Source organism: Oculina patagonica, chromosome 13 (assembly GCF_052425735.1).
Source record: "Oculina patagonica isolate OP01 chromosome 13, crgOcupat, whole genome shotgun sequence".
NCBI lineage: Eukaryota > Metazoa > Cnidaria > Anthozoa > Scleractinia > Oculinidae > Oculina > Oculina patagonica.
In genome coordinates, this window is record NC_135770.1 from 23,035,716 (window position 1) to 23,048,069 (window position 12,354).

Genomic DNA, 12,354 nt, shown 5'->3' on the forward strand with positions numbered 1-12,354 from the left:
GATTGCACCACTTGTGACTCCAGAATCGGGTTTGGTACAAGAGGAAATGCTGATGACTCCAACACCTGTGGAAACGTAGCATGCTGCTCACCAGATAATGGAGACAAAAACATCAAAGCCATGGGGTATATCTTGGTGCAGTGAGAGCTTGAACTTACAAGAACGTCTAGTCTAGTTTAGAAAGGTTATAGGGAAAGATGAATTTTATTTATTTACTGTTGAATTTTCTTAGTGGCAAACAACGATTTGTATATTAGTCAATTAAGGCCTTCCTGTTCTTAATGTAACCATCCCAACCGTAAAGGATACTTTTCCGGTTTAAGATATTTTTTGATGAAATTGCTAATACAACGGGATAATTAAAGTTTCCCACTATCGCTCAGAATCATTGCAGTTATAACTCATGGCAATGTTTCTCATGCAGCGCCGCTCGGCAGGCTCTTAGTAAGAATCATTTGTTACAGTGAACGTAATTTAAAATCATATTCTTTCTTGTTAATTAGATGAAGAGGAGGGGATTGGTCACATAACAATTATTAAAATGAATAAACGGTGCGATTTGACCGAAAAGAGGCAGGCGAGATCACTTGAGTGGGGTTGATGAAACTTGATCCGCGTCGGTTGGTGTGAAATGAGTACGCACATTCATGTAGATTCCTCCTTTTAAACCATTCTACCTTATGAACGCACGCGTTTCTCTTAGCTCAGATAATTGCTAATGGTAAGTGCAACAATTCTATAAGTTCCTTGTTTCACTAAAATTACAACTTTTTTGCACAACTTTGTTATATTGACGAATCCTTTAAGAGATTCAAATCACGACCTTATTTGTCAAGTCATGTGACGGAAATAGGAAAAACCTTAAAACTGAAAGGGCTTATAGATCTGAAAATTAAAATCAATGCCAACAGATAAATAGTGCCCATGTTCTTAATGCCTCTTTTGTTTTTTAGGAAATTCGCATTATTATTTAAGTTATGGCGTAATAAAGACTTGTATTTTCAGACTTTCTTCAGTAGCGTCCCGTTCTTACATGTAAATGGTAATTCCATATGAAGGATTATGAAGAAGGAAATGTTATCTCTAATTCTTTGAAAAAAATCGGATTTTTACTTTTCTTTCAAAAGTTTTAGGAATTTTAAATTCTAGCCCGCGAATTGGGACTGGCACTAGTTACGAGCGCGCAAAATTATGATCTTTTTCAATACAGTTGTCCTCCCCACCAAGAATTCACCGTTAAGCATTGCTGAACACTCCAAAAAAGCTTGCCACCAAAAACCACCTTTGAGCAATTTCTTAGCAACTGCTCTAGATCTGTAGTTAAGAAGGACCCCCTTAAAACTAACGTCCAGTTATGGACAAAAAAGCCGTCTACCCGAGATAGCACCCAGTCACAAAACCCTGAACAAAAATATCATCTCACCGTACAGGGTTTAACTACAGGCGCCGCATGTGCTTGAAGAAGGCCTGCTGGGTCTTGAGGCATCTGAACTGCTCTCCACTAACGCACTGCTGAAACCCACTTTCCTGACAATTCGTGTCCAGAACCATTAACCGTTTAACTTTCACCTTGAAGCTGATGTAACCCGCATTTGAGGTCTTTGGACGAACGTTCTCGTCGAGCAATTCAGTCCATAAAATTAAACACTGGCGGATGGAAAACTCGCGCACGTTTGCCAACAAACCAGTAAATATGCACTGAAATAGACACTTGTGGTCCAGCTCATTTAGGAGAGTCTTATTCTGTAGTCAGGTCAAAGGATAGTCTTAATACAGGCAAGTTTCGGGACCCGTTACACTTGAACACTTGCAATTTATTCATAATTTGTGGTACTTGTATGCAATGTCGATAATTTATACAGTGTGGATAGCGACAAAACTTGCCTTCCATGCCGAAAAGTTACATTGTTTCCACCCCCACCTCCCGGCCCTGGCCTACACTGAGACCTCAAGTCGCTGTAACTTTTGGTGACTTTAGGTGACGACCTTAGCCAACACAAAATAAAATTGCAGCCATACTGCAGGCTGAACTCTCTCAGAGAACTAACTAGAATCCGCCTGCAGATTTGTAACACAATGAACTCCGCTCGAAAGCATAATGTACTTCTCAGTGTGTCTTCGTTATCTGACCCGACTTAGTACTGAGAATATTTTCTAGTCAGGGTGTTCTCTTCTTTCGATTGCAGTGTGTTAGTATAACAGGAAAAATCACTTAACGAGAAGACAAACTTTATCACTGCGAAAAATAATGCTGCTGCAGTTGAGTCAGCTAAGGAGCTATTTAAAATTCTACTTTTGACAAGAATTTTGATTCTTTTTTGTTCCAGTAAATCTTTGCAATTGCTAAGAAGCCAAATACGTTCGTTTAACGTTTTGATCATCGGGCGTTTTAGCAAGCTCAGATTAGCCGACACACCTTTCCTGTTTTCCAGAAATTCTACGTTCAGACGTTTATTATTTTTGAAAAGTTCTTTCAATTCCACTTTTCCCTCCACTTTTTCGACGGAAAAAATGGTAACTGTCATTCACCTTCTAAAGAAAAGGGTTCACCACCTTTTTTGAACTATCCTGGGCATATTTGCTGGGCTTTTGCTGATGTAATTTTTTTGGAACGACGAGAGAAGGCGTAATTACCTCTCGTTTGTGTTGCGATGTTCTCCTTCTTGAGCTAGTCGAAATAGAAGAGATAAAACCTGAAACTGGAACTTCATTTTAACCCAAAATAACAAAAAAGAACACGGGTAAGGATATGTGCATTCAGGCTTTAATTCTATACCGTTTTTCGTTCTGTCAGTTCGAGTTCGGGAGTTCAGTTATTATCGTCGTCTATTTTTCGGTTGTGTTCGTGTGTTCTATCCATGGTTCTATGCGATGACCTTGAGAGACAGATGAACTTCAAATGTGTATAAAATGGCGAGCGTCGGTGGTGAATTGTGCGGCCGGCTTTTGTTTGACGATTTGAAGAGATCACTCAAAGATGCCAGTTCATTTCAGGTATTTTTATGTTCTTTGCAGTCAATTTAAAGGCAATTCCGCATTTTTATGGAACACGTAGAAAAATGCTATGTTATACAGTTACTTTTCTTTCGATTTATCGCTTGCTCACCGGAGGGCACAAAGAATTGTACGAGGGCTCTATGGGTTTGGGATTTGCTCTCTGATTCCTCTACTGACCGCCATGTTTAATTGTTTGTATTTCTAGTGAACGTTCTATAGAATGGATGTCGAATGTATAGACTGAAATGGCTGAATAATGGACTTTTGCATAGATGAAGTCGTTCGTTTCTTATGTTTGGAGTGCGTAGTGGTACCGTCCGCAGTTCTTTTGTGGTTGACAGTACGTGGAATCAGGGAAGTATCGTGAGCAACCGCTATCGCGGCACGCAGTCACAAAGTCTTTGAATTCGTATTTATCAGTGTTTAGAATATAGCCGCTGTATACGCGCGATGGAATTCTAGCGGGCATTATTTTTAATAGAAGATAGCTGAAAACTATAGAAGCCCGGTACCCCGGATGTGCGAATTGTTTGTCGAATTCGCTGAACGACTTCGTCGACTTCGCCTCTATTCTCTTGTTTTGTTGTTTAAGTGATGCTTTAAAGCAGCAAGTTTTTATCAGAAACGTTTTACCTGCTTAAATGGAAGTAAGACAGTGCCAAAGGAAGCGACAGATGAAAAAAGAATCGTTGAAATTTGTTGTTTTTCTTTTTGGAGTTGTATACGCTACTATTTTGCCGTGAACTGCCCGAAATTGATTGGAAATTATTTAGCAAAACGAGCCGGACTCTAGAAACGCTTTGAGGTAAGAAACCTTTTTTTAGCCACAATCTGAAGACAGAACACTCCACTTTTGTTCTTTTTTGCTGCGAAACGAACGCATGAAAATTTTTCATTTGAATGAAATTGAAGTAGGCTTAACCAAACTTGAATGCGTAAATATTTCAACTAGATTTGTCGGCTTTGTGAGAATCTTTTGGTAGTTGGAGAAAGGACTATATAAATAGGAAATATGAATGAAATGGTATCTTGGTTTATTTATAAAGAAACCGCCAAAGAAAAGAATAAACTAAACTTTCACTTTTACCAATGTTGCGTGCGTTTGTAAATCACCCCCGTGAGCGGCCGCGAGTCTTGTAAGTTCTGTGCTCTTTTTAATGCTATATTCTAAACCCACTAGAAGATGGTTATCCTATGTCCTATAAGAAAATAATGCACTTTTGAGGTCTAAAAAAGCAGCTGAATGCCCTCGCCTGACGGCGCCGCTCGGGCATCCACTAGCAGCTTTTATAGACCTCAAGCGTGCATTATTTATGGGTTAGAGACTGTTGTGAGTGTTTTGTTGACAAATACACGCACGCGCTGGTCGCACAATGAACGAGAAATTTTCAATACTGCACGAGGCGTAGCCGAGTGCAGTATTGAAAATTTCGAGTTCATTGTGAGGCCAGCAAGTGCGTGTATTTGTCAACAAAACACGAACGAACAGACTCTAACCCTTTTAATATACAATCTGAGTACACTGCATCGAACTGCAAGTGATCATCGACTTAACGAACTTCAAAAAACAAACTTAATGTTTTAAAATAAGAAGTTTAGTAGTACATAATTACACGGGATTACATCAATAATATAAAAATCACAAATTAGCCGTACAGAAATAAAGCTTAAAATGGTTCATTAAATCGTACATCAACTGTGGTCGTTCATAAATACAGTCAGCGAGAAGCTTGTTCAAAGCAAGTCGATGGCTTTCACAATCAAGCAACTACAAGCAAGTCAATCGCACACAAAAATGTATTTATTGAGCTGCAGTTTACCTTTGAACATGAAAGCGCTTCAAGTTGTTATCCTCTTCGATTTTGTTTGGTATTAGATCGTTGATAATTTGAGGAATATATTTTTCTTCCACTTCTACAAGCCTTGAAGCTGAAGACATTTTCAATAATGCACGATTTTCGTGCATTATTGTCAATACTGCACTGTCTGAGTTTGCTGACGACAGGTAAAGCAAAATCACGTGATCTATTTTAACCAATTGCGCGCGTGGATTTTGGACAGTGAACGAAGAGTGTATATTAATTTCTTATAGAACATAGAAAACCATCTTCTAGTAGGTAATTAGAATATGCGCGCGATGGAATTTGAGCGGGCTATATTTTGTTTGCTATATCAGAACGAGTAATACGCATCTGTTCAACATATATCCTTCGCGCAATCCGCCTACAGAACAAGTAACACACATCTATTCAACTTATTCTTCGCGCAACACGCTTTTTCAGAGCGAGTAACAGTACCAACAACAACAACAAGCTTTATTTGCATGACTGTAAATTTGTTACAATATTGCAAAAGCGTACAAGTTATTAGGTAATAATAATTATAAAAAATAAAATAAATAATAATAATAATAATGATAATAATAAAAATGGATAGATATAAAATTAATTACTTTGATAATATTTTGCGACGTGAATCAAAACAAGATGATATAAATTTAATTAATTGCAAGGTCACAAAATAATCGGAAGAATTCATAGTACCTTTCAATCTTCAATACAGATCCTCCGAACAATTGTTATGTAAATTCGAACAGCGTGACTGCGGTAGACGGTATATATATGTATTTATCTCTTTCATCTTGTCATACTTATTAACCCAAATATTTCTTCATTCAACAGATCGAAGCAACTGACCGCCGAAGGAACTGAGACGGAGAAGTTCTGGGTATGAACTCAATAAACAACACATCTTTTTTTGTTTACCTTTGTATCAGTTCTGTTCTCGTCTTACTTAATATATTAGCAGCGTTGGTGATGAAATTGCTTCAGACAAAGGCATTCACGGTTATATTGGTCTACCAGTACACTTGAACAAATTTAAAAGTCTCAGCAAATATTATATATATATATATATAGAGAAATATTATTTTACAAGCAAGGGGAATACAATAAAAGCTCTAAAGGTAAAATATAAATATAATTTCAATAACAGGAATTTGAACGAGTGGGTTGAAGTCTCTAAGCAGTCCTTGCTCCCTTATAGACGACAAGATCAAAAAGCAAAAAAAAAAAGTTAAAAAATAGCCGCGCGAATAAAATTATGTGTTCTTTGCAGCAGGTTTGGATGTGCCAGCGCGTACCTTGCTCTCCAGCAAGGCGTTATTTTCTACCAAGTGACCGTTACCTACTGAAGGGATATACCTATCAAGGTCCCATTGTGGGTACCTCAGGTTTGTCACGTCGCCATTCTTTCTATTGGACTTATTTGCTTCTCGGTCTATGATTGTTGAAAGCAGCAAATGAATTTATTTAAAAATCAACATTGAAGCAAGCCTACAAAAAAGCACTTTATAAATGTCAACAAGGTAGGCATTAAATGATAGGCCGGATGGGCCACCAATTGTGAAATAAATTATATTTGAATTTGTTCAGTCTCATAGATTGCCTCTTTGAAGATAATTGAAATCCATTTCACTTCCGCAATAGCAATTATTATTGGTTTTACAACGGAAATCATGTCAACCATAGCAATTTACTTATTGTTTTACACCAACAACACTCTTTCAGTGTAATATAAATAGAAAGACAATTGTTTGCTGAAAACCAAACGCAAAGCACTTTCAACACAGTTATTTAGTGACTGGCATTGCAGCTGCCGCTAACTATGTCTTCATTCTAGGATATGTTTTATGATATTTTAGGCACAGGACATAATTGCCAAGGTCTTGATTAGGGAATTTACGTATCAACCAGATCAAAATGTCGGAAAACTTGACCACAACGGTGAATAATACACAGCTATATTGAACTATTTCTAAGGTAATTCCAAGATCAAAATGTCAGCAAACTTGAACACAACTTTGAATAATACACAGCTATTGAGGTGTTTCAGTGCAGGTAATTCCACAGCAGAAAAGATCGGAAAAACGTTTGCTTACTGCCTGATCCTTGTTTTCTCGCTGGCTGGAAAGTCTTTCATTGCAAAAATTGTCTTCAAGACGAAAAACATGAGAAAAAACATCAACTTTTTAATCCTACACATGGCCATGTCCGATCTACTGTTTCCAATTTTCCATGGGCTTTAACAGAGATTCATGCAGACTCCTGGTTGATCAGTGGTCCTCTTGGCCAGGCCTTATGTAAGCTGGTTTCCTACTCGATACTTGTTTCAACTGGTGTGTCTATTCAAGGCTTGGTTCTGATAGCAGTCGATCGATTTGGAGCTGTGGCATTTCCCCTCCGTTCCCCACTCATCAGTTCAAAGCTGTGCCCCTTCTTCATTCTCGGTTCTTGGATCATCGCAATAGCTACCATGTTCCCACATCTCTTTGCCTACAAACTTGTCGAGTTTCCCGAAAGGCTGTCTTGTGAGCTGCGGTGGAATGAAGCCTTTGGAAAGTCTTCATCATATTACACTATAGCGCTATCAGCAATAGAATTGCACATTCCATTTACACTTATAAGAGGAACTTGGCAGAAGTCTTGAAGAGCAAGTCAGCACAATTTGCAGTACGGACCTTGCAAGCATGGCTTCAGTAGAGCGATAAATATAGAGGAGTTTTGGCTGAATTTGGGTACGATAAATACCTAATCGAACCTTTTTGGTAAGCTTCGGCTGCATATCAGGCTCGCCTGATATGCCGCCGAAGCGTACCAAAAAGGTACGATTAGGTTTAATAATCAAGCGTCCCGACAAGATTTTAAAACAAGAAAATCTCGACTTTAACAACGTGTATTGAGCTTATTGAGTCAGTAAAATACTCTTCCTTTAAAAACAGGCACTCAAATTGACTTAAAACTATCGCTTGACGCATGGAATTATTTCGCTTGTAACTTGAAACCCGATAAATCGTGAAACCGCAAAACTTTGATATGCCGCATTGACGTTCGCGACACAGGTAGCTTTTGCTGGCTTTTGAAGCCCATCAAACGTTTTTCCTTGGAAAAAAGAAAAGTGTTGAAAGAAGTTCAGGACTAACAAACTGAAAGAGCAGAGCCATTTAGTCTTTCCAACGAGAGAGCTTGTTCGCAGGAATGAGTCGACTGTAAAAGGTAATAATTATCTTCGACCTCAAATTAAAAGCGCCCGATCGACATTTGCATACTGTCAAACATCGAGACATTTTTCTAGTTACTACTGTAAGTAACTCGTTGAATATAGCTGAAGTTTTAAATAAAACGTATGTTATGAAAGCTTAGATTATGAGCTCAGGAGCAGGACCGCGATTATTCACAAAGTGTGTGTAAACAGCGCATAATATTTACTTACTAGCGTGTCCGCCGGCTCCAACCAGCAAATGAGCAAAAGAATCTAAAAGAGCTATCGGCCTCTCGAACGAGGGACATCTTTTTTGAAAGAATAGCTTGAGCTGCTCGAACGGCTCACAAATTTTTTTGCACAGAATGCTAACACGGCTGGAACGGCTGCCGAATTCTTTTACACGGAACGCTAACACGGCTGGAACGGCTGTCAAATTTTTCTACACGGAACGCTAACACGGCTGGAACGGCGGTCAAATTTTTCTACACGGAACGCTAACACGGCTGGAACGGCTGTCAAATTTTTCTACACGGAACGCTAACACGGCTCAAACGGCATTCAACTTTCTCTACACGGATAACTTGCACGGCTCGAACGGCATCCCATCCCGTTTGCACGGCTACTGAACGGCAAACGCACGGCTATCCGTGTCAGAACGGCAAGTCCTAAGGAACGTTTTCGCGTGAGAGGTCACACTTTATTCCATCGTCCTTATAAAACTCAAGAAACGGAAGACTCCGGGCGCGCAATCTCACAGCGCTGAGAAACAACGCGCAAAAAGGCAAAGAAACGTGTTAAATATGGCCCTTGCTATTGTGATAGGATTTGCAATATGCTGGATGCCCTTTAGTATTTTCACTGTACTGTCGACCTTTGTGTGGGACCTCACTACAACGTCTTCTTGTGACAGCATGCGCTATTGGGTAATTGCCCGGTTTCTTGCTCACTCAAATTGTGCTATAAATCCTTGCATTTGTTTGATGTTTAGTGGGAATTATCGTTCGTCAAGGCCTAAGGAATCTCCTCAACCAGTATATTTAAAGTCAGTTTGTGACAAGGCAAATTGTACCTAGTGGTCTACCAGCTAGTGGTCAGTTCACAAGTAACACGGCTGTAGTAAGTGATTAGCCATGCAATAAAAAATAGTTTGAAATTCATATGATTTCGATGATTTCAAACCTGAACGCGGGAGATTTTAATAAATGATTGGAGATGAAAAACGTTTGGAACTTGATTATTTTGTCAGATCCATAAACTTGATAAACTCAGATTCAGAAAGGAATGAAAACTAGAGTGATATTGTTATAGATCTCACTTATTTGTATATATGAGATTAAGTATGAAATCTGATGTACCGGACCTATGGGGAAAAAATATATTATAGTTACTTTTCAGGGCTTTTTTATTGAGGTTAATTAACCGTAAAAATTGTAGACGTTGGGGGCATGCTACTTTTGTTTTCAACGGGCTAACCCTTTGTAATTACGTTTCAGTGTGTTCCCGTAGCCCTTTACTTACCTGTATTATGGAAGAGGCGTTGACCTTCTAACAGGTACATTAGTCGAATTTATCGACAAAACGTACAGTAGTTGGTATCGGTTTAAAAGATTTTTTAGTTTAGTTGTGTGTATTTAAGTTATTGCAAAATAGTCAGCGAATAAATATAATGATTTTTCCAATTTTTTTTGTTTTTGGTATTTTGTTTGTTTATTGTTTTATTACATAAAATCACAGCAAAAAAGAAATGTACATCACAAACAAAAGGAAAAGACAGTTATTTACGGAAAAAATAGGGTTACAATTTTCGAGTTTACAGAACATACAATTTAACATAGCTTATTTTAATTACAAAGTGACAGGTTACAAAATAACAGGGTTTACAAAGGCCAACAACTTAGATATATTACAGCAGTCTGATATGTAATTTGCAGTATAATTTAAAAAAAAAAGTGACAACAGCTAATCAAGGCGAGATAAGTGGGAGAAGAGGTTCCCACTTTTCATAATGAAAACTAATTTTAGTATTTTTTCTCGCAATAAAACGTTATATATAATATGTATTCTTAATTTTTTCTGTTAAATGCAGAATGGATAATAGACTTTTGTTTAGTTTACAACGATACAGAAAATATTTGCTTTCCAGGTTAATGTAATTTGTCAAGGTATTGAGAATTTTTAGGTCTTGGCTTCCAAAAAAGATATATTTTTTATGTGAAGAGATCTGCTCCACTTCAGTTTTTCTCCGAAAGTAGAGCATACTTCATTACAAAAAAACCTGAACTCTCGGGCAGAGGAAAAGAAAATGTTCTATGGTTTCTATATCGTTTTCGCAGAATCAACATAGAGGAGATTCTATTTTCTTTTAATCTTAAAAAGCATGTTATTTGTATATTAGATTCTATTAAGTATCTTATACTGAAATTTCCGCAGTTTTGTGGTTAGTGTTGCTCTAATAGGTGTTTGATAATTTTTTTTCCAATCTAGTTGAGACTCTTCTGTGTTAAAGCTTTCTTTATATTTCTTAGATTTAGTGCAAACTTTTGAGACGAATTCATTATAAAGCGATTTCGACTGAACATTTTCAAGTACAGCTAGTGGGATTAAATCATTTTCGTAAAGTATATAAAAAGAATTAGGCTCGAAGGGAGAGGTGATGCGCTATAGATGATTTAGTACCATTTAACAGGTTCCGCAACATACATGTCGCTGGGGGATAGAATAGATCTCAGAGGCTCCATGTCGAAAATTAGCAACCCTGCAGCGTCGTAAAGGTCGCTAATCTTGTTTAGACCCACACTTCTTATCCTTCGGTTATATACTGAATTTTTGCAAATGCAAATAAACCTATTATTCCAGAGGATCTGATTCGCAACATCCTTTGTTGTACTGGGATTGTTTTCATTTAATGAGGACCAGGTATGGATACATTATTTATAGAACTCTGTTACAGCAACTGCTAATTTCCTATAATTAACAATTATCCTGCGAAATCGCGCGGAATATCGCCTGATACTTACTAAAATCAGACGATATTCCGCAAGATTGAGCAGGATAATTGTTTTATTATTCAACAAATTGGCAAAGAAACACATTTTGCACATAGAAAAACTGTAATTAAGCAGCGCTTTACAAGATTTCGGACGAATCTTAGCAACCTACAAATATCGCAGGATATCTGTTATGTACGGATGACAGATATCGTTAACATTTTGACCATATATGGGCAGCGCGCGCATCTGTTGAATAATAAGACTCTATATTTGCTTAATAATTAACCTTGAAGCGGAACACGGCTGCAGGAAGTCACTTAATAATCGAAATTTCAAACAAAGCCAACTCTCTTGACAAGCCGCAGTGAAACTCATTACTTTTTTATGGTTTCCTTTCGGACATCAAATATAAATACTGTTAATATGTTTTTTTTTTTTTTTTGAGACGGAAGGACTTTTTAAGAACCGAAAGAATCCCCATCATGATGTGTGTACCGCCTATTTACTAGCTCTTTACCACCTTAACTTATTTAATGAGACGTAGGCAAGAGCCGAGAATCGTATTTCCCGAAAACTATTAGAGCGGTACTAGTAAGACAGTCGTAAAACAGAGCAACTAACTAAGGCCCCGTCTACACTGACCCGGGTAAATTTGAAAACGGAAAAATTTGAAAACGCTGGGTAAAATGTTATCCGTCCACGTTAACCCGGTTAAATTTGAAAACGATACGCTTTATTGGTAAGCGTTTTTGAAAAGCTCCGTTTTCGGTGACCGGAAACGCCGTTTCAGTGTGGACCGGTTGGCCTAACCGGGGAAAAAAGATGCGTTTTCAAATTTACCCGGGTCAGTGTGGACGGGGCCTAAGCTAATCACAGTGATTGCGAGGGACAACATCGGCCAATTAGAACACTCGTAACAGCTGCTGCTGGTTTTGGTTTTGCTAGCCAGCGAAGTGTTTCCATGCGCTAGAAACGGTCGACAAATCGAGAACAGGGCTGGTCTTCTTTGCTCTTTTGCAAACGTTTGTTGTCCTTTAAGGTCAAATAAAAGACACCTTAAAAGACACCTTGGCGTAAGATAGCTTTCATCAGACGAGTAATTAACAGACTTGCATCAATTAACTTTGACTGTTTACAACTGCAGCAACAAAAGCCAAGTAAAAATATTATGGGAACACAACGCAATATTAGTAAGGTAAGGTAAGACTGAAACTTAATAATATAATATTATTTAATAATAGTAAAATTACTTAATGAGGGTGACCCGTGACAGTAACTTAAGTTACTGATAAACTTGGGGCTCTCAGCTTAAAATAATAAGGAT

General features: G+C 37.9%; 1 protein-coding gene and 1 pseudogene across 2 annotated transcripts in view; one reads left to right on the forward strand and one right to left on the reverse strand.

Annotated features, from left to right (window-relative positions):
* Nucleotides 1-12,354, reverse strand: part of LOC144636532 (nuclear nucleic acid-binding protein C1D-like) — a 111,549-nt gene that overhangs the window by 63,426 nt on the left and 35,769 nt on the right. The window lies entirely within an intron of this gene.
* LOC144635495 (RYamide receptor-like) lies at nucleotides 6,836-9,113 on the forward strand (annotated as a pseudogene).